The sequence below is a fragment of the Triturus cristatus genome, chromosome 2_1 (assembly GCF_964204655.1).
Source record: "Triturus cristatus chromosome 2_1, aTriCri1.1, whole genome shotgun sequence".
NCBI classification, from domain to species: domain Eukaryota; kingdom Metazoa; phylum Chordata; class Amphibia; order Caudata; family Salamandridae; genus Triturus; species Triturus cristatus.
In genome coordinates, this window is record NC_140581.1 from 325,514,976 (window position 1) to 325,540,256 (window position 25,281).

The 25,281-nt window shown below is 40.8% G+C and overlaps 1 long non-coding RNA gene across 1 annotated transcript in view; it reads right to left on the reverse strand.

The window, feature by feature from the left end:
* The window catches only part of LOC146864158 (uncharacterized), a 131,966-nt gene that overhangs the window by 39,055 nt on the left and 67,630 nt on the right, over positions 1-25,281 (reverse strand). Inside the window, exon 6 of the long non-coding RNA XR_014976615.1 lies at positions 6,483-6,566. This is a non-coding gene — a long non-coding RNA (uncharacterized LOC146864158). The remainder of the gene's footprint in view (positions 1-6,482; positions 6,567-25,281) is intronic.

Consider the following 25,281-nt stretch of genomic DNA (forward strand, 5'->3'; position numbering starts at 1 on the left):
GAGGTCACCAGGGTGTGGACTATAGTTTTCCTTGCTGATACGGGGAGGATGTCTAAGGTTTTCCTGAGCATCATGAGGGTGCCAAAGCATTTCCCTGCTACCTTTCTTGTATGGGACTCAAAGGATAGTTTTGGATCGAGCCACACTCCAAGATTCTTTACCTCAGTTTTAGGTGTGGGGACAGGACCCATATTCTGGGGCCACCAGGCTGATCCACAAATAGAGAGAGATTTCCCAACAATCATGACCTCAGTCTTACTCCCATTCAATTTTAGGCAGTTGTTTGACATCCATGACGCCAGATCATTGAGACAAGAAGAGAACTGTGTTGCTGACTCACCAGAGTCTTGAGCAAGGGTCACCACAAGCTGGGTGTCGTCAGCATATGACACCATGGAGATCTTATATTTGTCCATAACATCTGCCAGCGGGCCGATATATAGGTTAAAGAGGGTGGGGCTCAATAGAGAGCCCTGGGGACCCCTTGGAGGAGTGGCAAGGTTTTGGATTGGTATTTACCTGAATGAGCCTAGTGGCTCATTCAGGTAAATTGTGACTTTTTAAAAAGCACTTTTCATACATATTTATAGAATAGCAACCTTAACATTAAACCACTAGCTTGTCCCAAACCAGAGAGATTAAGGTTATGATTTTATTCTTTGCTCCAGATTTTCCCGTAGGACAGCCACAGTCCTTTTCAGTGAAAATAGCTTTTGAATGCTATTAACTGCAGTTACATGTCAACATTAAATTCATGTATGACCCACTTTTAAAAATCAGGCACACTACATTGCTGACTCCAAGGCCTACATAGCGGTGGCTTATTTCATATTTAACAGGAGTTGACCTAACGGCTAGGGCGGTCGGAATCGAATCTGGGGAACCGGGTTTGAGTCTCGGCAATGACACTGAACATCCTGTGATTCTGGGCAAATCACTTAATCTCCCCGTGCCTAACAAAAATGAATGTGTCCTCATGTAACACAACTGGTGCTATGTAAAGCGCTCTGATAGCCAATACCGGGTCAAGTTTGCCCTATGTAAAACTCCATAAAAAAACCAAAAAAAAAACATTTAAAAGCAAGCTTCTTTCCTGTCAAAAAAGGGGTATTTTGGCAGCTTTGTCTGCAGGTTTAAAAGACACAGGAGTCAGGGAACACAGGTAGGCCTGAAGCCTTATCAGCCTAGTGGATTGCAGAACCTGTGCTGCAGTCTACAGATGACCTTTAACTCTTCCATGTCATTGGTCAACTTCTTGCACCTATACTATGCCCTTACTGGGAAGTTAATTATGCCAATTGAGAGGTAGTCAGGTTTACCATGTATTAATGCGTAACAACACATACACTGGGGACTGTACAGCAGGGCCCCAGTGTAAAGAGTTAAAAAATGCAAAAACAACAGTTGATGGACAGAATGCAGAACAATGTCATACATTCACCCCAGTACAGAGATCTGGGCCTAAAGCCATCGTTTTTTGCTCACCATGCCATTCCAGTTTGAACCCAGCCATATGCAAATCAGTCTTGACCTTGTGCCACATGGGAAAAGTCCAGCCCAAACAGCCACGCCAGGTCCTCCCTGGACTGGAAACAAGCATCCTAGGACTGGTTCGGGGTTTCACCCCTCTTCAGCCAGCATAGTTTCAGTCCAGTGGCATGGAGAGCACAGGACCCAGGTCTGGGCATACCCGTCCCACTCGGGGTGACAAATGCAAAAACAACAGTTGATGGACAGAATGCAGAACAATGTCATACATTCACCCCTGTACAGCGATCTGGGCCTAAATCCATAGTTTGTTTGCTCACCATGCCATTCCAGTTTGAACCCAGCCATATGCAAATCAGTCTTGACCCTGTGCTTCATAGGAACAGTCCAACCCAACTGCCAAGCCAGGTCCTCCCTGGACTGTAAACAAGCATCCTAGGACCGGTTTCGGGGTTTCACCCCTTGTCAGCCAGGTTCTACTTCCAGTTAGATAACAGTATTTCGTTGATTTTTACAAATCTTCTTTATGGCAAAACATCTTTAATGCAACATCCAGCCAACATGTTTCATTCATAGAACTCGTTCAGGGTATAAAGTCAGTACAGAATTGATCATACAATAGTGGCTCACAGACGTACGCCCTGAAGCAGTTCTGTGAATGACACGTATTGGCTGTTTGTGGTTTTCAAGATATTTTGCAATAAGGAGGATTTATGAAAATTAACAAATGACCTTAATCCTATTGGATGTGATGAAGTTATTGTATATTTAATGCCTGTAATCTGATTGTACTTTCTGCATTAAGCAGCATCATTGGTGGCGGGGAGAGAACCTATTTTTTGACTTGGAACCGACCTTGAAGTGTGCTTGTTTATGTCTTAGCTGCAGTGTTAACCTTCAATGTTTCACAATGTAGGTAAATATGTATGTTAAAATCAATAGAAACATTCATTTATCTTCATTCCTTTCATAAGTCTTATAATTTGTTATATTATCTGCCTGAGGTTTAGCAGCAGTGCACAGTTTTGAAATACCATAAGATATGTTTACTTTTTCCCCAGTATTATGATTTTTTTTTGCTTTTCCTTTTTTAAACATTACTTTACAGCCAAACATTGGCAAAGCCAACAGCCTGGCGCTCCCATTATAAATGTTAGCTCTGTTGGCTTTGCCAATGCTTGGCTACACTGTCATTTGTGTCAAGATACCAAGGGAGAGCAAGGTATTGCTTATAGAAACCAGTTTATCTAATAGTAATCAGGTTGTTTTTCATTTTGTGGATTTTAAGCCAAAATTCACAATAAGATTCCAGCCTCTCTTGCCCACAGATTAGCAATTAAGGGCCCTGTGTTCAAAATGTTAGCAAATTGCAAATCAGTCATAAACTGGTTTGTGACCACTTAACAGGTGAATTGGTATGTTCAAAGTATTTTGTCTTATAAATTTCTTAAAATAGCGAAGCAGACAAAATATGTAACTAATAGAATTTTAGCTAATTCAATTTTTACCAGATCGCAAATAAGCATTCGCTAAATGGAGCTAGCTATTCGGCATTCTCTTATGTTCAAACTATTCGCTATTAGCTATTTGAATGGTTGCAAAATGCCTGTTTAGGATGCAGGTGGTAACAAGGTGCAAGCTATACAAAGGGGCAGATAATGCTTAATTTGTTTCAGAATGGCTGCGCTGTATGCTATGGTGAGGTGGAGGTAGATTTTGGCTGCACTGCAAAAGGGAAGGAACAGGCAAAGGATGATTTGTAGGGTCAGAGTTACACTCTTTCAAAAAACAGAGTAGGAGATTTACACCAAGCACAGGTTCACTAGTACTGTAATTTTATATTTAATAGCAGAAATGCAACCTTTATTACAAAGAGATGCCTGCTGAAGCCAGGCCATTCACTCACACATTCAAGTGGTCTTTGAATCTTTTGACATCAAGTAGCTATCAAGCCATTGTGGTTGAGGGAGGATACATTTCACATAGTGCACTCTTTAGGGTTTTTGGGAATGTTCTTAAAGCCATGTTGCTCCAAATAAATACATTGTTTTTCCCCTTACACCAGGGAAACTTCTGGACATCAAGGTTGCGTTTTTCTGTGTAGCACCATTCTTTTAGGTAATTGGCTGCATTGATGGTACATACATTGCAATTTGTACCCCATCTAGTACAGGGTTTTCGTACAGGAATCAGAAAAATGACCACTCCTTAACTATTCAGGTTGTTTGTAATAGTGAGTGTGTAATTACTGACATTGTAGCACGTTATCCTGGCAGCAACATGACTCCTCCATGTTGCGGCACTGTGGTCTGTACACCTGTCCGACTGAGTAGAGGACAGCTTGGAGATGGTTTTCTTTTTGGTATGCACTACAATATTATATATATATATATACATAGATATACATATATTTATATATATATATTGCAGCCACAATCCTTAAGTGAAAAAGTTGTAATGAAACAACCAGGAACGGACCACCACGCAGGTAAGTAGCTTTCAAGAGCAGGTTTATTCTTTCCTTACATCAGCATATATATATATATATTACCTACTGGCGGTCGCCAGTAGGTAGTTATAGTTAGGACCTATTTTCCATAGGAAATCCGCAACATTCTATTCCCAATAAGTGTGGTGCCGGTGGACCAATCTTTGCGAAATTTTCCAAACTTTTGGCCAGCTCCGGGCCGCTCCTATCCTGAAAGTTTCGTGGTGATTCGTTAAGCGGGGGCTGAGAAAAAAAGGGGGTACCAAAATGCGTTTTCCCCATGCAATTTCCCATAGGACCTGTTGACGTAGCTCCAGCCCGAACAGCTGAACGGAATTACACCAAATTTGGCAAAGAGGTAGACCTCAGTTCACACTCATGCCGTTTGCATAAATGGTGTAGATCCGTTCAGTAGTTCCTGAGAAAATTAGAGTAAAAGCGATAGATATATCTATGGCCTCGGAGGATCCGCGCACCCTATGCGCACCCTCTGCAACCCGAGCGCGCACCCTCCCGATCACGCACTGAATGCTAATTGGCTGTCAAGTGTCTGTCTACATTCGAAACCAGGAACTGTTGGCAGCCATTTTGTGGCTCGATAGAAGCGAGGCTGATTAAGTAAGGGAAATAAGTGTGTGAAAGATGTAAAGGGAGCAGGGTAGAAATACTCTGACCCTCTAGTGTTGCTTAGGGGGTCCCAGAAGGACCCCCTGGGGCCCCAGGGTGCGCGGATCCGGCTGGAAAAAAAAAAAACAGAAGCGCGGGATTCCGCGCTTCGTTAATAATTAGCACCCGGGTGGCCCAAATCCCGGGGGCAAAATCTTTATAAATTAATGGGGGAGGGGGGCTGCGTGGCCCCCCTCCTGGAGTCCTCGAGGGCCCTGGGGAACAGCGCCCCCCAGGGCCGGCTCCTAAAGTGTCCTGGGGTGCCCACCCCCAGGACACTGTTGTTTGCTACGAGAGGGCGGGAGTCTCCCGCCCTCCCATAGCAAACTTTGTTAGGATTTTGAAAGAGAGAGCAGGGAAACCTGCTCTCGCTTTCAAAATCCAAACGATATTGCTTTTCCACACGGGGAGCTGCATGTAAGCAGCTCCCCATGTGGAAAAGCAATGCTGGCTCCCGAAGGACGCGGGGAGCCGGCTGGGACCGTGGGGGCGTTGGGGCTCCCCCCACGGTCTCCAACATTGTTTAATGATCCCCGGGGGATGGGGTCCCGGGGGATAATAAAAATTAGTGATAGGGGCTATTTTTTTTTTTACGGTAAAATTAGGAGTCGCGCATCCTAACGCATTAGGTGCACGGTTTCTCTCGCGTTGGGTGCACGGTTCCTAGCACGTTGGGTGCGCGGATCCATGGAGAAAAAACTGACATTTTTGGGAGATAAACATTAATCTTAAGTGTTTTGTTCTTGAGTGGCTCTAAAAAGAGCCATTGTGTTCATTGAGAGTTTTTGGTACTTATAAGTAAGTACCTATACAGAGTCTAAAGTTGTTGAGGAAGACTCTGTTTCCTTCATCAGTAAAGTGCACTCAATCTCTCCTATACATCTCTTGCATATGAAAGCGCAGATTGTTATTGTAAATGGACCCCATTCTAAAGTCTCAGAGAAAAGCAGAAACAGATTTATTCACATGTTTCCTAGCTTTCTCAATTTGTGGACAAAAATGATTGGACCAGTTCCATTTCTGCCTTTGGCATATGTTAGAATACACAAAGGCAGTTTTGGGAAAAATTGAAATCAATTCTGCAAAGGTGTCCTTCATAAGCATTTCTAGACCTACCCCAGTCAAAGTGCCTAGGTCATTGCCACCACAGTGCACTATTATGAGGTCAGGGTGTTGAATATGCATAAAGGATTTTACCAATGGCATCAATTGGTGCCACTTTAACTAGGGGTGGGCAGAATTTGTGAAAGTGACTTTCGCAAATTATCGCGAAAATGTTAAAAATCTCCGCAAACACGCGGAAATATCGCGAAGATGCGGAAGTTTTTTTCCCGCCCGTTCGCGGTATTTTCTGCGTGGTCGCGGCTCGCCAACTTACCCATGCGGTTGCTCGCGGGCGCAGCCATCTTGTTTTCACTCTTCTTGCGGTGCATGATCGTGAGAAGAAAGACGTGATCGCGCGACCAATGACATTACTGCGGGCGCGAACTGTCGCGAGACAACGCAAATGGCTACCAACAATCCAACATCTCGTGGAGAACGCAACCGGATCGGGAAAACTTGTCGGCGAACGTGGGGTTTCAGGTAAGGCGATCGCGCGCGCGTGAGAATGTATTATTTTACAGCGCGAGCAAGAAACAAATTATCGCTAAGCTGCGGAATGCGGAAATTTTTACATTTTCGCGCTCTCCGCGGAACGCGAAAATGTCAAATTATCGCAATTTCCGCGAGCGGAATGGAAATTTAGCCCATGCCTAACTTTAACCCTCTCTGTCCAATCCATTTAATGTCTACATTTGGCAAACTTAGGTCTTTGTGAATGCCTTTGTTTTCTGCATACCTTTGGTTCCAGAAAATATAGCTGTGTCCCACAATCCATACTCTAAGCATCTTGAAGGGAGGTCTGGATGCACTCAGATGGTTTCTGTAAATGAAATGGAAGTTTGAAAAGTAAGATTTTTCTAAAATGGTGACTAAGATGCAGTTTTGAAAAAAGACAAGAAATCATTGGTTCTTTGACAACCTTCTACACTGAAAGGTAGGGTGCATGTTTCTGTTTTTTAAACGCATGATTCTTATTGGTTAACAAAAACTGATTGAAAGGAACATTATATATGATAAGCTGATATGTTGAAAAGTCAAGCACACTTGCTGTTTTGGTTAGCAACATTGTGTGCTGAACTTGTGACCTGTGTGCTCAGTTCAGTGTTCCATGACCTGTTTCTATGGTAACAGGCAGAAGGAAGATTGGGGGTAGGGTTCAAATTTATGTCATTTGGAAAGGGTTGAAATGTTTAACCAATAGAAATGTGTGTTAGCTTTTGAATTTATGTGGTAAGGAATGTGATTTGATGTTTACATGTATATGTGTGGAAAATGAGAGGGAAACTTTGCCATTCTTTGGTTTTGCTGACAGGTGCACAGTGAAGAGATTCTGTATAAGAAAATCTGGTGTGTAACTGATATACTTCTTAATCTACAAAACAACTTGAAAGGTGAGTTACTTAATTGTGAGGGGATGTATGTGATCTATTTTGATTTTAATCAAACTAATGTGTTTCTCCTGCTAAAGTGCAGGGAGTACTTTTTTTTGTCTACAATCTTATTGACAGTGTGTATGCATGTAGAAATTATTCTGTGATAAGCATTTGTGTTTTTCATGTGTTTGCAGACAGATAACTGTGCTGTTTTTATATTTTGGTACAATTAGAAACCAGTCATTGTTTATGAATTAGCAAAATGAGTCATGTTTCTACACTAAAATGTAGTATTCGTAGATTAAGAAATGTGTTTTGGTATAGTGCAAGGGATAGTGCTGTTTGTCTAGAATCGCACAGTGAGTCTGTGTGCATTTAGGAATCATTTTCAGAGAAATATTTTGGTACTAATCTGTAGTAGTAGATTTTCTGCAATGTGTGCAGTCCCCTTAGATCTTGTAGACTAGTAAATGTATTTTGTACAAGGGATAGTTGGCTGTCTACAATCACACTGTGAGTCTGTGTGCATTTGGGTAAGGATTGTGAGAGAAGCATTTGGTAACATCGTGTATTTGCTGACAGATAACTGTTTTAAAACCTGTCATGTTGTCAAGTTTTAGTAGCATTAAAAGCCAGTCTTTGCTTATGCATTGATAAAATAAGTTAGGCTTTGACACTAAAGTGCAGTACTTAAATATGTAGATTGTGTGCAGTCCCCTTACCCCTTCCACAGTAGTGAATCAGTTTTGGTAAACTCCTAGTGATAGTGTTGCTTGTCTAAAATCACACTGTGAGTCTTTGTGCATTTGGGTAACCATTGTGAGAGAAGCATTTGGTAACATCATGTATTTGCTGACAGATAACTGTTTTAAAACCTGTCATGTTGTCAAGCTTTACTAGCATTACAAGCCAGTCTTTGCTTATGCATTCATAAAATGAGTCAGGCTTTGACACTAAAGTGCAGTACTGAGATATGTAGATTGTGTGCAGTACCCTTACCCCTTCCACAGTAGTGAATGCGTTTTGGTAAACTCCTAGGATAGTGTTGCTTGTCTAGAATCACACTGTGAGTCTGGGTGCATTTGGGAACCACTGTGAGAGAAGCATTTGAGTACTTGACATCTTTGCATACGCATAACTGCTTAAAAACCTTTCCTGTTCTCAAGTTTTGGTAGAATTAGAAGGCAGTCATTGCTTATGTATTCACCCAGGAACTGTCCTTGCAATACTGTAAACATTCAGTTAATACCCAAGTACTAATGGAGTGAGGCAGGCCTTAGTACATAGATTGCTACAAACCCCTATCCACTATGCATGCAGGTCTCTAACCACCTACACACTTGTCTTTCACACCTTCAATATCCCAGTCAGTATTTATACAGTTTCCGCAAACACCCTGTTACTCCCCTTACACTTCTCCAGTGACCCATTCAGTACCATGTACTAATCCATTTACGGCGCCAAAAGCCAAACACTTATAAATTCGCTGAGGTACTCTCCTTGTACTTCTCTAATGATTCAGTCAGTACCCAGGTACTTATGTAGTGACCCTGGTTTTAGCACATGGACTACTTCAAATGACTATCCATTATGCATGCAGGCCTCTAACCACCTACAGAATTGTCTTTCACACCTTCATTTGCCCAGTCAGTATCTATATACTCCAATAAACACCCTGTCACTCTCCTTGCACACCTCCAGTGACTCATTCATCAGCATGTACTAATCTATTCACTGCGCCAAAACCCAAAAACTTAAAAGATTTATCCAGGCACTCTCCTTGCTGTACTCTAATGATTCAGTCAGTACCCAGGTACTCATACAGTGACCCATGTCTTAGCCCATGGACTGCTTCAAATGTCTGTCCAGTATGCATGCAGGCCTCTAGTCACCTACACATTTGTCTTTCGCTTTTTCAATTAACTAGTCAGTATCTAGAAACTCCAGTAAACACTCTTTCAGTCCACTTCCACACCTCTACTGACTCATTTGTAGGGGTGGGCGGAATTTGCGTAATTGCGTTCCGCAAATCTCCGCGAAACGGTAAAAAATCTCCGCGAACACGCAGAAATTCCGCGAACACGCGGAATTGCTTGTTCGCGATGCTTTTTTCCTGTTCACAATTGCTGTTTGCGTGCTCGGGGAGAAATATCTCGCGAACACGCATTTTGAGAACGCGAACAAGCAAAAATTTCGCGAAATCGCGGAAAGCAGACTTTTGAGCAATTTTGCGTTCTCCGCGGAACGCGAAATTCCGCAAATTCCGCGAGCGGAACGGAATTTACCGCCCAGGCCTACTCATTTGGCACTATGTAATAATCTATTCACTGCACCAAAACACAAACACTTAAAAAGATTAACCTAGGCACTCTACTTGCAGTAGTTTAATGATTCAGTCAGTACCCAGGTAATCATGCAGTGTCTGAGGTCTTAGCTCATGGACTGTTTAAACGTCTATCCACTTAGCATGCAGGCCTCTAGTCACCTACACACTTGTCTTTGACTTCTTTAATTAACTAGTCTGTATCCATATACTTCAATAAACACCCTGTCACTCATCTTGCACACCTCCAGTGACTGATCCAGTACCATGTATTAATCTATTCACTGCGCAAGGCCTGTAGTCACCTACACACTTGTCTTTCACTTGTTCAATTAACTACTCAGTATCTATAAAGTCCAGTAAACACTTTTTCAGTCCACTTGCACACCTCTACTGACTCATCTGGCACAATGTAGTAATCTATTCACTGCACCAAAACACAAAAACTTAAAAAGATTAATCCAGGCACTCTCCTTGCAGTAGTGTAATGATTCAGTCAGTACCGAAGTAATCATGCAGTGTCTGAGGTTTTAGCTCATGGATTGTTTAAACGTCTATCCAGTATGCATACAGGCCTCTAGTCACCTACACACTTGTCTTTAACTTCTTTAATTAACTAGTCAGTATCTATTTACTTCAATAAACATCCTGTCACTCATCTTGCATTCATCCAGTGACTGATCCAGTACCATGCACTAATCTCATCACTGCGCTAAAACTGAAAAACTTAAAGGTTTTACCCAGGCACTCTCCTAGCAGTACTCTAATGATTCAGTCAGTTTCCAGGTACTCATGTAGTGAACCGTGCATTACCACATGGACTGCTTCAAATGTCTATGCAGTATGCATGCAGTCTTCTAACATACTATACACTTGTCTTTAACAGCTTCAATTCCCCAGTCAGTATCCATGTACTTCCAGCAAACATCCTGTCACTCCCCTTGCACTGTTCCAGTGACTTATTCAGCACCATGTAGTAATGCATTCACTGCACCAAAACTGAAACACTTATAAATTCACCCAGGTACGCTTCTTGCAATAGTCTAATCATTCAGTCAGTACCTAAGTACTAATGGAGTGAGGCAGGCCTTAGCACATGGATTGATTCAAACGTGTTTCCACTATGCATGAAGGCCTCTAACAACCAACACAATTGCCTTTCAGACCTTCAATTTCTCTGTCAGTATCTATAAACTCCAATAAACACTCTGTCACTTTAATTGCACACCTCCACTAACTCATTTGGCAGTAAGTACTAATCTATTCACTGCACAAGAATCCAAAAACTTAAATAGATTCACCCAGTCACTCTGTTTGTAGTACTCTAATGATTCAGTCAGTACTCAGGTAGTTTTGCAGTGATCCAAGTGTTACTCTATGGACTGTTTCAAACGTCTATCCACTATGCATGTAGGTCTCTAGCCACCTACACACTTGTCTTTCACACCTTCAATATCCCAGACAGTATTCATACAGTTCCCGCAAACACTCTGTCACTCTCCTTATACTTTTCCAGTGAGTTATTCAGCACCATGTACTAATGTATTTACTGCACCAAAATAAAAATACTTATAAATTCATCCTGGCACTCTCCTTGCAATACTCAAAACATTCAGTCAGTATCCAAGTACTATTGGACTGAGACAGGCCTTAACATATGGATGGATTCAAACACGTGTCCACTATGCATGTAGGTCTCTAATCACCTATACACTTGTCTTTCACACCATCAATATCCATGTCAGTATTCATACACTTCTAGCAAACACCCTCTCACTCACCCAGTGTGTCTCCTTATAGTACTGTAATCATTCAGTCAGTTAGCATGTAGTGTTTTAGTGAGGCAGGCTTTAGGGCATGAAATCCTTCAAAGTAGTATGCACTATGCATGTAGTGTTTTAACCATCGTCACACTTGTGCTTCAGGGCTGTAGTTTCTTAGTCAGTTTTTATATAAAATGTGTTTCTACAGTAATAGAATAGTATAAATTTGAAAGATATTAATATACATTTATTTGTGATTCTTTCTTACAGATACTGTTTTTCAACGTTAAAATAGAGGAATCATGCCAGAAAAAGAAAAGAACAGAGACAGGAGAATTACTTGAAGAAACATCAACCACAGGTATTGAATGAACAAGATAATGTGGCTAAAAAGAAAAAATCTTCTGGTAAGATCACAAAGCAATTTATTAAAAATGTTTGTAGGACCAAACAGAATGTACAGAATGCTGAAACCACTAAAAATGCTTCAACTAGAAAACAAATTCAAATAAGAGGAAAAGCAAAAAAGCAAATGGTCAGTCAAAGGAGACAAAGTATGGTAAAAGAAGGCAAAATCAGTATAAGGAATTACGCAAAAATCTATTTTACAAGAGAGTAGAACATAATTTGCTGAAAGATGTGAAGAAATATAAAATGAGAGCTCTATTTTATAAAAAGAAGAAGCATATTGAAAACATTGTTAAAAAGGCTTTTGAAGTAAAAAGGAAACTATTCATTTTAGTATTAAACAGAATTCGATCACTAGATAAACCAATCCATTTAATGAAGGCCAAAAGTAGGAGGAAAAGAGTAATTAATAGAAAAAAAAATTGTGATTTTTTTTGGGAGAATGGAAACGCAGTTCCAGTTCAGAGCCTTTCTTTAATGAAGAGAGTTATTTACAGAACAAAAATTATTGTATGCAGTTGACACCAGTGGTAGAGGTTATGAGGTTAGAGATGGTTGTCCAATTGAGAAAGAGAAAATGGTTGAAAGAAATGCAGAAGAAGTGATAGCTGATGAAGTTCTAAGGAGACGTCCTAAACACCCTGTGTACACTTGGGATTGCAGTAGTATTTGTAGTGTACGACAGGAATCTATTGATAAATTATGTAGTTTTTTACAAGCATATAGTAACAAAAGTGTTAAACAAAAGATTAAGGTGTTGCAAGGACTAGACCCTTGCAGAGTGAGAAAAAATACTGGTTTGCAAGGTCATTCTCTGGCTTGTCTTTCTAGGAAAGTTTGTCAAAGTGTTTTTCACCATTTCAGGATGCTGGCAGTACATCATACTCAAATGTGGAAGTTAGTGAGAAGATTGTATTATGCAAAAAGTCCAGCGCTAAAGTTAAATGAGTTGAACAGTGCTCTTTTGCGTGGGTCAGTATCAGATGTGAAGAAGGTTTGTGATGATATTGAGTTTTGTTACTTTGGTCCTCAGCAAGAGAGTGCAGAGACTGACACATTAGTAGAACAAAATGTTGAAGACAATGTAGAACCCGTAATTACAAAAAATTTTGAGGATGAAATCACAAAGTTTAAGATAATTTCAGGTGAAAGACCAAATGTTTCTTGTATTTAATGTCGGCGAAGTCCCTATAAAAATCAGACTAGGGGTGTCAATCTGTATTTAAAAAGTGAAATAGAAGATAATGATAAGTGGATGGAATTTGCAACTTATTTGTTGGTAGAGGATTGTTTTGATTTGGGATCTGAGCAGCGTATTTGCAAATATTGTTATAACAAATTAGATGAGAATAAAATGCCTGCTAGAGCTGTTCATAATAATCTAGAGTTGGTTGCTATTCCTCCAGAGCTGATAGATTTAAATACGTATGAGTCTATCCTCATTCAATGTGTTCACCCGTTTCAGGCTATTGTTCGTATGGAGCCTAAAACAGGTAAATTACCTCCATCAGAGTTGCAAAGAGGATTGAAAGGAAGAGTTGTGTATTTACTGTTAGATTTAAGGAAAAATATTGAAACTACTGGTGTAGGCCATGCAGAAAATGAGCCACTAGTCATTCTAGTTAATGGTGTTCCTACTAAGAATAAGAAAATCTGGCAAGAGTTAGTGGATGTTAGAAAAGTGCAAAAGGCATCATTGTATCTGTTAAAAAATAATGAGTACTATAGAAATGTGTTTGTAGGAGAAGAAGAAATAGATTTAGCAGAAGATACTGAAACATTAAGTGGACAAATTGAAAAAGTGGACATGTCCAGATGTGAAGAAATCTATGAATATTACAGTGTACATCCACTTCATTCCAAAGAGGTGATGGGGAATACGATTGAGTTGTTTCAAATGAAAAAAGCAACAGGAAGTCCCATGAGTGTATGGGAAGAGAGCTTGGAAGCTCGTTGTTTCCAGCAGTTATTTCCAACAGGAAAAGGTGGACGATATGATGAACGTCCTGTGCAGATTCCTGCATCTGAATATCGGACAACAAGATTATATGCATCTTCTGTTTGAAAGTGACTTGTCTGGACTTTCATATACAGTAAATCACATTTTAAAAACTGGAATGCATCTGAAAAATGTAACTGCAAAGGATTTTATGGATTAAGTGCATCAGAGAGATGATCATTTAGAATCTCAGTTGATTAATCTAATGGCATGTCAGCGTGGGACTAATGAATATTGGTACCGTCGTCATGGAGAACTGAAATGTACGCTACGGAACTTGGGAACTCCTAAATGGTTTGTTACTCTAAGCTGTGCTGAGTATGCTTGGGACGATTTACTTGAATTTCTTCGAGAGGCAAATTCCAATATAAAAAATATTGAATACAAGACACCTGGAGAATTGTGCTCCTTGGATCCTGTTAATGTATGCAGATATTTCAATCACAGATTTGAAGCTATGATGTCTTCCATCTGCAATAAAAAGAATCCTCCTCTTGGAGAAGTTGTGGATTTCTTTTGGAGAAAGGAGTATCAAGCAAGAGGTGCTCCTCATACACATATGTTGTTATGGATCAAGGACGCCCCCAAATTTGGAACAGATTCAGATGAAACTGTTGTCTTTCATTGAAGATTATGCCACATGTGCTGTACCCAATAGCAGAGAAGATAAAAAATTAAAACAACAAGTCTTACGATTCCAAAGCCATAGGTGTGGAAAATACTGTTGACGAAACTACAAGTCAAAGGGATAAGTTCTATACCAAATGTCATTTTGGATTTCCACGTCCTGTATTATCCAAAGGAAGAGTGAACAGTTTTATGTCAGCTATGCGACATACCATCACAAGAAAGTCTCCGAAAAATACCTACAACTTAAGAAGAAGCAAAGAATAGAAATACATAAATGACTACAATCCAGTTATTTTATCCATGTGGAACGCTAACATGGATATTCAGTATGTTGTGGACAATTCCATTGCTGTTGCTCGATATGTAAAGTCCTACATTACCAAATCAGAAAAGACTGAATTGAAAGAAATGTGGGAAGAGATTTCTCACGAGAAGACTCTAAGTAAGAAATTATACAGTTTCAGTTTGAAGTTATCGCATCGTGAAATTGGAGCATATGAATGTCTATATTCCAAAAGTAGAAGAATCATTTGGGTGAGTCTAGGTCTTGCAGGAATGCGAAATCGGGTACTGAAATCTGTTCAAGAAATTGAATATTTAGCAGAAAAAGACCCAGAAAGTACAGATATTTTGAAAACGAATATGTTGGACACATATTACCCAAACAGAAGTCATCATCTTGAGAACATGTGACTCTATGAAGTGCTGCAAAACTACACTTTTAAACGGAATACTACAGAGAACATCAATGATGGAAAATATGCAGTGATTGGTTCCGAAGGATGTCTGGTGTCAGGAATCAAATTCACGTGGTGTCTGTAGTGCACCATAAATTGCAAAAATCTAAGAAGCCACGAGTTCTTGTGAAGCCCCAGATGGTAAATTTGTATCGGGACATATAGTGTTCCTGTGTGCAGTTAGACCTTTCAAAATGGCCGCTGCTCTTTCCGTGATTTGCTGAGCATCTTTGTTAAGACGTCACAAGACGGTTGAGCGCGCGGCAATCTGCGCACTTCAATCGAGTTGTTCTGAGAGAAGCTAGTGTTTCCCGCCTGCTCCCCTTACCCTGAGGAACGCGGACCTTGAACTCGTGGAGAGATATTTTCGGAGTTTAGTCACCGAGCTGAATGTACCGCTAGCAGTCAGAGTCAAGTTTCATGCGGTATTCAGTTATCCTAGAATCGGACTGGTTCAGTTGCGGTTCCATCCAGAACCTGAGATATTCATTTGTCCTTCACCTGAAGAAGCAGTTTCCAGAGTGGCTGAGTTTAGACCTTCCGGAGAACAACAGGAAGCAAAATCTGCATTGACGAAAGTCAGTAAGCGAGTGCAAGCGCTGTACACCAGATTCCTTTCCTCCCCTTGGCGTCCTCTCCTTCTCCTTTCCGCCCTATTTTTCCTTTCCCTGTGCCTTTTTGCGCGCATCTTTCCAATTGAAGTTGTGGAATCTATCTACACTGGTGTGAAACAATCGTGACACTCGACGCTACAGAGTCAGAGAGAGAGACAGTTGTTTTGCTACTATATGTACATATTTTGTTCTGGGTAAACGTTGGAACAGTGATTCTCATCCAGAAAATATGATTATGACTTTAATCCTCTAAAAGATTAGCACAGAATACATCATTACATAGAAGAGTAGCAAGCCTGCAGGAGTATAAGGTAGGAGTAGAGAAAGATAAATGTCAGTAGGAAGAAGAGAAGAGTAGGATGTCATTGTAATCCTTTTTCCCCTCTGTGCATTAGGTGTACCTCATCAAGAATTGCCAGTGAAGAATCACACCCTACAAAAGACTCAATAGAGAAGGCAGCAACACCATCTTGAGGCCATACACCTTCCTGAGGCAGTCTCTTCTCTTCCACTTCCCCTTTCCCCCGTGATAGTGCCGTTACCTAGTTTGGGTGACTGTACTGATGCAGGGGCATTGGGAGTAGTCGTCAATTCTGTTTCTGTGGAAATTACGGTACCTTCTGACAGATTGAAGTGCCCACGAGTTTATTTCCACCCAGGCAGAATGGCGGAAGGTTTTAGTTTAAAATCCTTAGGGGAGATGTTAGAGGCTATCCAAAGGGAATTAGGAGCGGTAAGGGAGGAAACGGTTTCGCTAACACAGAGAGTAAATGGGTTAGTAGCAGGAGCCACTCCTATAGCTCAGACCTCTTCCCCCAATTTGTCTTCAGAGCCCAACCCTAGAACAGTCGCGCAAGTAGTCCATTCTGTTTCCCCTTTAATTCCATTAGGTCCGCCTGAAAGGTATTCTGGGGATGCACAGAAAGCGCAACTATTTTTGACACAGTGTTCCCTTCATTTCATGTGTCGACCTGCGTTATTCCCTGACGCACAGTCCAAGGTCGCTTTTATTCTCTCTTATTTGAGTGGGGATGCGGCTAACTGGGCAATGCCATTGGTGTCCAAAGACCATCCATTTTTGTATGACCTGGAACGTTTCAAGGCCGAATTTTTGAGGATTTTCGACAGAAGAAAAATCTCTCAAGCCACCGACAATGAACTTCTAGAACTTCGTCAAGGAAGCAAGGATTTGATAACTTATTTAACTCAATTTAATAAGTTGGTTGTGGAAACAGACTGGCCAGAAGAGAAAAGAGCGGCTCTTTTCTATAGAGGATTGCGAGAAGAAATAAAGGATACATTAGCACAAATTCCTAATCTACCTACTGAATTATCAGCTTTAGTGGATCTGGTTTTAGAAATAGATTTTCGCTGGACAGAACGGAGAGGTGAAAAAAGAAAAGAATTTCGTTTCCTACCTCCCAGATTTGATCGAAGTCGACAAGAGACCAATAAGGCGTCTCCTTCTGAGGTGGAACGAATGCAAATTGGAATGGTAAGAGGCCCCTTGAGTAAAGAAGAGAAGGAACAAAGAAGACTGAAAAGATTATGTATGTACTGTGGAACTTCGGGACATTTTGTGAAAGAATGTCCAAAAAAGCCTAAGTCCTAGGTGAAGGGAAACGAGCAACACCATCAGTAGGCGGGAGCACTCTGATGGTGTCAGAAGATAAGATGGCTCCGAATTCCCATTATGTGATGAATACTTTACAAACCATGACCCCTCATTTGATCTTGCATATGACTATTCAGTTTCGGGAGCAAGAAGTTACTGGAGTAGCTATTATGCTAGACTCCGGAACCACAGGAAACTTCTGTGACATAAAATATGCACTAAGAATGGGAATAAAAGGCATCTGTAAAGAGAGAAGTGAATTAGTTCGGGCAGTAGATGGAACTAATCTCTCATCTGGGCCCATCACTCAACACACGGAACCTTTGAAGTTGATTCAAGCAGACGGCCATAGTGAAATTATTCAGTTCAATCTTATAGATGCGCCTCAATTTCAAATGATTTTGGGACTTCCATGGCTCACCACCCACAATCCCACCATAGATTGGGAAAACCGAACAGTACTCATGAGTTCCCAATATTGTTTAGAACATTGTTACCATGATCCAGAGGAAAATATCGAACCTTCACAAGCATCTTTGTTATCTTGCGGAGGAGAATCAATTTGTGTCATCAATACTAACCCTGGGCGCGACACTAGGCTTCGCCCACGTAGTGTACGTAGCGCTGCCTGCTTCGCAGTTTTCTAAGTAGGCGTAGCAGGCAGCGCCTACGTACACTACGTGGGCGAAGCGTAGCTGCCTGCCGCCCACCACCCGCCTCCCGCCCGCCGTACTTTTAAAAGGTAAAATAAATTTGTAATAAAGCAAATTAGGCACTTACCTGACAGGCGGCGTCTCCCGGGGCTCCCTCTTCCTGTTTTTCAATTTTCCTGACAAATGCGCATGCGCGGACGCCCGCGCATGCGCATTTCTCGCAAGAAATGCGCATGCGCGGGCGTCCGCGCATGCGCATTTGTCAGGAAAATTGAAAAACAGGAAGAGGGAGCCCCGGGAGATGCCGCGCGTCAGGTAAGTGCCTTTAATTTGCTTTATTACAAATTCATTTTATCTTTTAAAAGTAGGGTGGGTGGGTGGCGGGTGGCGCGTAGTGGGGCTACGCGAAGCGCGTAGTGTGCGTAGATTTGGGCACACTACGTGCTGCTTCAGGTAGCCCCACTACGCCTACTACGCCCACCCTTAATCAATACTATAGAAATTCCCTCTGAATATCAAGAGTTTAAAGAAGTATTTTGTGAAAAAAGCGGAAAAATTACCTCCGCATCGCCCATATGATTGTACCATTGAATTAGAACAGGGGGCGGTTCTTCCTTGTTCAAGAATCTATGCCCTAACTGAAGGCGAAAACCGTTACCTCAAGGAGTATTTGGATCAATATTTGGCTAATGGATTTATTAGACCTTCACAGTCCCCAGTATCCTCTCCCTTATTCTTCATCCCCAAGAAGGAAGGATCTCTTAGGACCTGCATTGACTATCGCGCCCTCAATCGAGTGACCATCAAGAATCGTTATCCGTTACCTTTGATTTCCGTCCTCCTTGATCAAGTGAAGGAAGCTCAAATTTTCACGAAATTAGATTTGAGAGGGGCTTACCATCTTATTTGTGTAAAAGAAGGCCATGAGTGGAAAACGGCATTTCGAACTAAATATGGGCTATTTGAATATCAAGTCATGCCGTTTGGTCTGTGTAACGCCCCAGCCGCTTTTCAACATTTCATCAATGATATCATGGGAGATTTGATTGACATTATAGCAATTGTATATTTGGACGATATCTTGATCTTCTCTAAGATTTCTCAAGAACATGCTACACATGTAAAGATGGTGTTGGAAAGACTGCGTCTTCATCAATTGTATGTGAAACTGGAAAAATGTGCTTTCAGTGTGCGAACAGTTGAGTTTCTCGGATTTGTCCTTTCTTCGGCAGGCGTGACCATGGATCCAAAGAAGATTCAATCAGTTATTAATTGGCCCTCTCCAAGAAATGTTAAGGAGATACAGCGATTTTTGGGATTTGCTAATTTTTATCGCCGTTTCAATCAAGGATTCTCACAGAGAATTATTCCTATCACCAGACTCCTAAAGAAAGGTCAAAAATGTCAGTGGACTAAAGATGCTGAGATGGCTCTTGAATTTCTCAAGAAGAGTTTTACTACTGCTCCCATTTTGCTGCATGCGGATCCTGCAGAACCCTTCTTTGTGGAAGCGGATGCTTCAGATTTAGCCATTGGGGGAGTGTTGTCTCAACGCCACAAGACAACCGGACAGCTTCATCCAGTGGCTTTTCGTTCAAGGAAGCTTACGCCCGCAGAGATCAATTATACAATTGCAGAAAAGGAATTGCTGGCGGTTAAAGATGCCTTTGAAGAGTGGCGGCATTATTTGCTGGGAGCTCGTCATACCGTTACAGTCTATTCAGATCACAAGAATCTACAATTTTTGAAATCTGCTAAAACCTTGACCCCTCGTCTCTTAAGATGGTCCCTCTACTTTGCAGACTTTGATTTTGTAATTACCTATCGCCCAGGAAATAAGAACGGGAAGGCAGATGCCTTGTCTCGAATTCAGACAGAAGGTCCAGAGCCTCCAAGAACTCAAGAAACTATCATCCCAGAAGCCAAGATCATCTGTACTCTTGATTTAGTTGATTTCAAAGAAGAAGTAAGGAAAAAATTTACGCCAGAAGAGATACAGAACTGGGTTCAACAGGATCCCGAAAGGAAAATCTTCGAACAGTTACCTTATGTCAAAGGTGCCCTGTATTTACCAACTACAGAATTTCAACGCAAAGCAATGCAAGTATGCCATGATCAACCTTTGGCAGGACATAAAGGCGTTCTAAAGACTCTCGAACTCATTCAACTATATTTTTGGTGGCCAGAGATTCGGTCCAGTGTCATACAATATGTGGCAACTTGTCAAACCTGTGCCCAAGGGAAAGCCATGAGGCAAGCCCCATCAGGACTTTTGCATCCCTTACCCACTCCGTCCCAACCTTGGCACACAATCACTATGGATCTGATAGTGGATCTGCCTTCAAGCCATGGATATAACACTGTGTTAGTTTTTGTTGACACCTTCACTAAGATGAGTCATTTCATACCTTTAAGAGGGGTTCCTACCGCTAAGGAGTTAGCAAAACATTTCAGTGAGCACATTGTCAAGATACATGGAGTCCCAAAGATTCTGATTTCAGATAGAGGGTCTCAGTTTGTGTCTCATTTTTGGAGAGCCTTCATGCAAGGGTTGGGAGTAGAGACCAGATTCTCAACCAGTTATCATCCTAAAACAGACGGGCAGACCGAAAGAGTCAACCAGGAGTTGGAGCAATATCTTAGAATGTTCCTTCTGGATCAGGAGGGTGAATGGTCTGATTTATTATGGATGGCAGAGTTTGCATGCAATAATGCTAAAAATGTGTCTACGGGGTTTTCTCTTTTTTTCCTAAACTATGGTAGTCATCCAAACCCTTTCATGGGACAGGGAGACATGGGGGTTCCCGCAGTAAAAGATCTCATGAAAGATCTTCTTAATACTCGCAAATCGGCAGAATCCAATTTGGTCAAGGCTAAAGCGAGTTATAAGAAACAGGCAGTCAAACATAGAAAGATGTCACCAGAATACAGGGTGGGTGATTTGGTGTGGTTATCTACACGTAATCTCCATCTCAAGGGTAATCGGAAATTCCAACCACGTTTTGTGGGACCTTATCTGATTGAAAAGTTAATGGGTCCTGTCACCGTAAAATTAAAATTGCCCTCTCATACAGGTATTCATCCAGTTTTCCATGTCTCTTTAATTAAAAAATGCACTCCAAACACTAGAATAGTGAAGCCTCCAGCGCCCCTAGTGGTAGATGGACATCCTGAATATGAGGTCAAAGATATATTAGATTCTAAAAGAACTAGAGTAGGGCTTTACTACTTAGTGGATTGGAAAGGTTACGGTCCAGAGGAAAGATCCTGGGAGTTAGCTACGAATATCCATGCTCCTCGACTTTTGAGGAGATTTCACAGTCGATACCCTTTCAAACCTGGGCCGATGAATCGGCCTTTGAGAGGGGGTACTGTCAGGAATCAAATTCACGTGGTGTCTGTAGTGCACCATAAATTGCAAAAATCTAAGAAGCCACGAGTTCTTTTGAAGCCCCAGATGGTAAATTTGTATCGGGACATATAGTGTTCCTGTGTGCAGTTAGACCTTTCAAAATGGCTGCTGCTCTTTCCGTGATTTGCTGAGCATCTTTGTTAAGACGTCACAAGACGGTTGAGCGCGCGGCAATCTGCGCACTTCAATCGAGTTGTTCTGAGAGAAGCTAGTGTTTCCCGCCTGCTCCCCTTACCCTGAGGAAGGCGGACCTTGAACTTGTGGAGAGATATTTTCGAAATTTAGTCACCGAGCTGAATGTACCGCTAGCAGTCAGTCAAGTTTCATGCGGTATTCAGTTATCCTAGAATCGGACTGGTTCAGTTGCGGTTCCGTCTAGAACCTGAGATATTCATTTGTCCTTCACCTGAAGAAGCAGTTTCCAGAGTGGCTGAGTTTAGACCTTCCGGAGAACTACAGGAAGCAAAATCTGCATCGACGAAAGTCAGTAAGCGAGTGCAAGCGCTGTACACCAGATTCCTTTCCTCCCCTTGGCGTCCTCTCCTTCTCCTTTCCGCCCTATTTTTCCTTTCCCTGTGCCTTTTTGCGCTCATCTTTCCAATTGAAGTTGTGGAATCTATCTACACTGTGTGAAACAATCGTGACACTCGACGCTACAGAGTCAGAGAGAGAGACAGTTGTTTTGCTACTATCTGTACATATTTTGTTCTGGGTAAACGTTGGAACAGTGATTCTCATCCAGAAAGTATGATTAAGACTGTAATCCTCTAAAAGATTAGCACAGAATACATCATTACATAGAAGAGTAGCAAGCCTGCAGGAGTATAAGGTAGGAGTAGAGAAAGATAAATGTCAGTAGGAAGAAGAGAAGAGTAAGATGTCATTGTAATCCTTTTTCCCCCTCTGTGCATTAGGTGTACCTCATCAAGAATTGCCAGTGAAGAATCACACCCTACAAAAGACTCAATAGAGAAGGCAGCAACACCACCTTGAGGCCATACACCTTCCTGAGGCAGTCTCTTCTCTTTCACTTCCCCTTTCCCCCGTGATAGTGCCGTTACCTAGTTTGGGTGACTGTACTGATGCAGGGGCATTGGGAGTAGTCGTCAATTCTGTTTCTGTGGAAATTACGGTACCTTCTGACAGTCTGGTGAAACAAAAGAAAGGAAATTTAATTAATCACAGGAAACTGAGTTGCGACACTGCTGACAAAAGGGAATTGTACTATTTAGCCCTTTTGCAAATGTTCAAACCGTGGCGTTCAGAATTGGAATTACTTGGAGATTTTCAGAGCTATGAAGAGTCATTTAATTCTTGTAAAGATAGCATACAATGCTGTGCTTTTGTAAATTATGTGAAAATGTTGAATGATGAAATTGATCAAGAAGCTACAATTGCAGCTGAGATTGCTAGAGACAGTTCTCAAGACAGTCAAAGTTCTGCTGCACTGAGTCAAGATCCAATTGTTGAAAATGAAGCAGCGACTGCCATGAATGAGGTGGAAACAGCAATGTATCAAGCTCAAGAAGATGTAATACAGTTAGGAAACTTGGAAGAACAACTAAATGTTGAACAGAAACAAATATATCAACAAGTGAAAGAGCACATTGACCATGGATTACTTCATGAAAAGAAAGTGTGCTCATGTACATCATTTCAACCTATCCGAATGTATGTGAGTGGTCAAGCTGGAACAGGAAAAAGTTTCTTAATTAAAGTAATAACAAGTTATCTGCAGAAAACAACTGAGTCACATTTGTCTTGTGTTGTCACTGCTCCAACTGGGTTGGCAGCACATAACATTAAAGGAATTACTTTACATCGTTTACTAATGCTGCCAGTAGAGCATGAGAGCAAATTGGAATATCACAAGCTATCTGGAGAAGCTTGTTGTGAAGTTTCAAGAGTCCTGAAGAAAATGAAACTTCTCATTATTGATGAGGTGAGCATGGTCTCAAAGTATGATGTGTTATTTGGAGGAAAACACGTCATAGTTTTTGGAGATCTACTGCAACTGACTCCGGTAAAAGGACAACCGGTATTTAAAACACTTGCACATGAAGATACCAGAAAGTCTCTTGGTAATGTTGGTAACATGAACTTTTGGACTTATTTTGAATACAAAAAACTGACAACAAATATGCGACCGGCAAATGATGCTGAATATGGAAGTATTCTTCAAGATATAAGAATTGGAATTCTTACAGAACATGGCAAACAAGCTTTGGAGAGTCGATTACTTTGCAATGTGTTTCCAAATGAAAATGTAGTTCCTGCAAAAGTGTACATGAAAATTGCAGAAAATAAATCAGTGATCTGCTTAATGCCAACACTGCACGAGTGTTCCATATTCAACGAAGAACTATTGAAACTGGAAAATGAAGAAATTATAAAAATGGAAGCCATGGATAAAATAGAGCATTAAGGAATCACTATTATTTTGATGGGAAAGTTGAAAACAAAACTGGATTCTTTAGAAAAAAAAATATCTAAAACAGCTGGTTTCGAAAAGACACTATATGCATGTGTAAACTGTTGGGTAATTTTAAGGCGTGATTTGGATGTAGAAAAAGGTTTAGTTAATGGCGCAATGGGTAGAGTGGTGGATTTTGTTAATTATCAGAAAAAAGAAGGAATTGAATTTTTAAAAATTAAATTTGGTCAGATTGAAGAAGCTAAAGAAATTGGTCGTTGTTCAGTTCGTTTTTTGCTTGCTAAAGATTTATATGTCCGTAGGAAACTATTTCCATTTTATCTGGCATATGCAGTGACTATTCATAAATCTCAAGGATTAAGTGTAGACAGTGCTTTGGTGAACATTGGATCTACCGTGTTTAAAGAGGGTATGGCATATGTTGCTTTGTCGCGAGTCAGAACTTTATCTGGTTTGTTTTTGATTGATTTTGATGAGACAAAGGTTACTGCAGATGCAAACTGTGTAAAAGAGTACAATAGGTTAAGAAGGGTGTGTGCTCCAAATTTAGGTCAATATCCTGTATTTGAAAAGCGTGTGGTTGGTCGAAAAAGAAGGTTTGAGAATATCTGTTCTGAAGGTGTCGAGAAGGGAAAAGAACAAGATAATGTTGTGATTGCAAGTAAAAAGAAATCGGACACTGTTGAAGAGATTGTTGGTTATCAGTTTGAAAATAGTTCAGGTGTCAACTGCTATGCTAATGTAGTGGTCAATGTTGTTTTTTATCTTGAAGGTTTGCAAGAACAAATTATGCAGAATCGGCAAAAAAGATTTTGTTCTGTGTTGCATTCTGTTTATGAAAAATTGACAACAGATACAAGTAAAATACAATCTGTTTCAGATGTTCGTAATCTTTTGGATGTGTGTTCTGGTCCTACACAATTTACACAAAATATCCAACAAGATGCTCAGGAATTTTTAATGTATATGCTTACCATTTTTGAAAATGAATGTGTAGAAATAGAAAATATTTTTGGCCTTTCTTACAAATGGGAACATCATTGTGAAAATTGCATGTGAACATGTACCACTAATGTAGACACTGAAAGATTTCTGTATTTAACATTACCAGACGGTAAATCAGTGTCTTTCAATAAATTAGTTAAAGATGCAAACCAAAACATGGAGTGTAGCCAATGTAAATCAGAAATGTTATCCACATTATTTTTAACAAAATATGGACAATACATAATTTTAATGATGCAACGTTGTACAGCTGATGGAAGAAAATTGGATACTTTAATAAAGCAATTTGTAGCAACACAACTATCAGTATCAGGAAGGACTTTTGTAGCAATTGCAATAATTTTCCATGATGGTTCTTCAATCACATCTGGACATTACACTGCCTATCTAAAATGTGACAAAGGCTGGACACTTTGTAATGATTCCCAGTGGGTTTTCAAACAACGTTTGCCTAGGGAATTACCAAATTCCTACCTAATATTTTTAAAGTCAAAGTTTTAGGAAGATAATTCACTCTTTGAGGAATTTATTATTATAATTTAATAGGACTACCATTTGACAATTTGCAT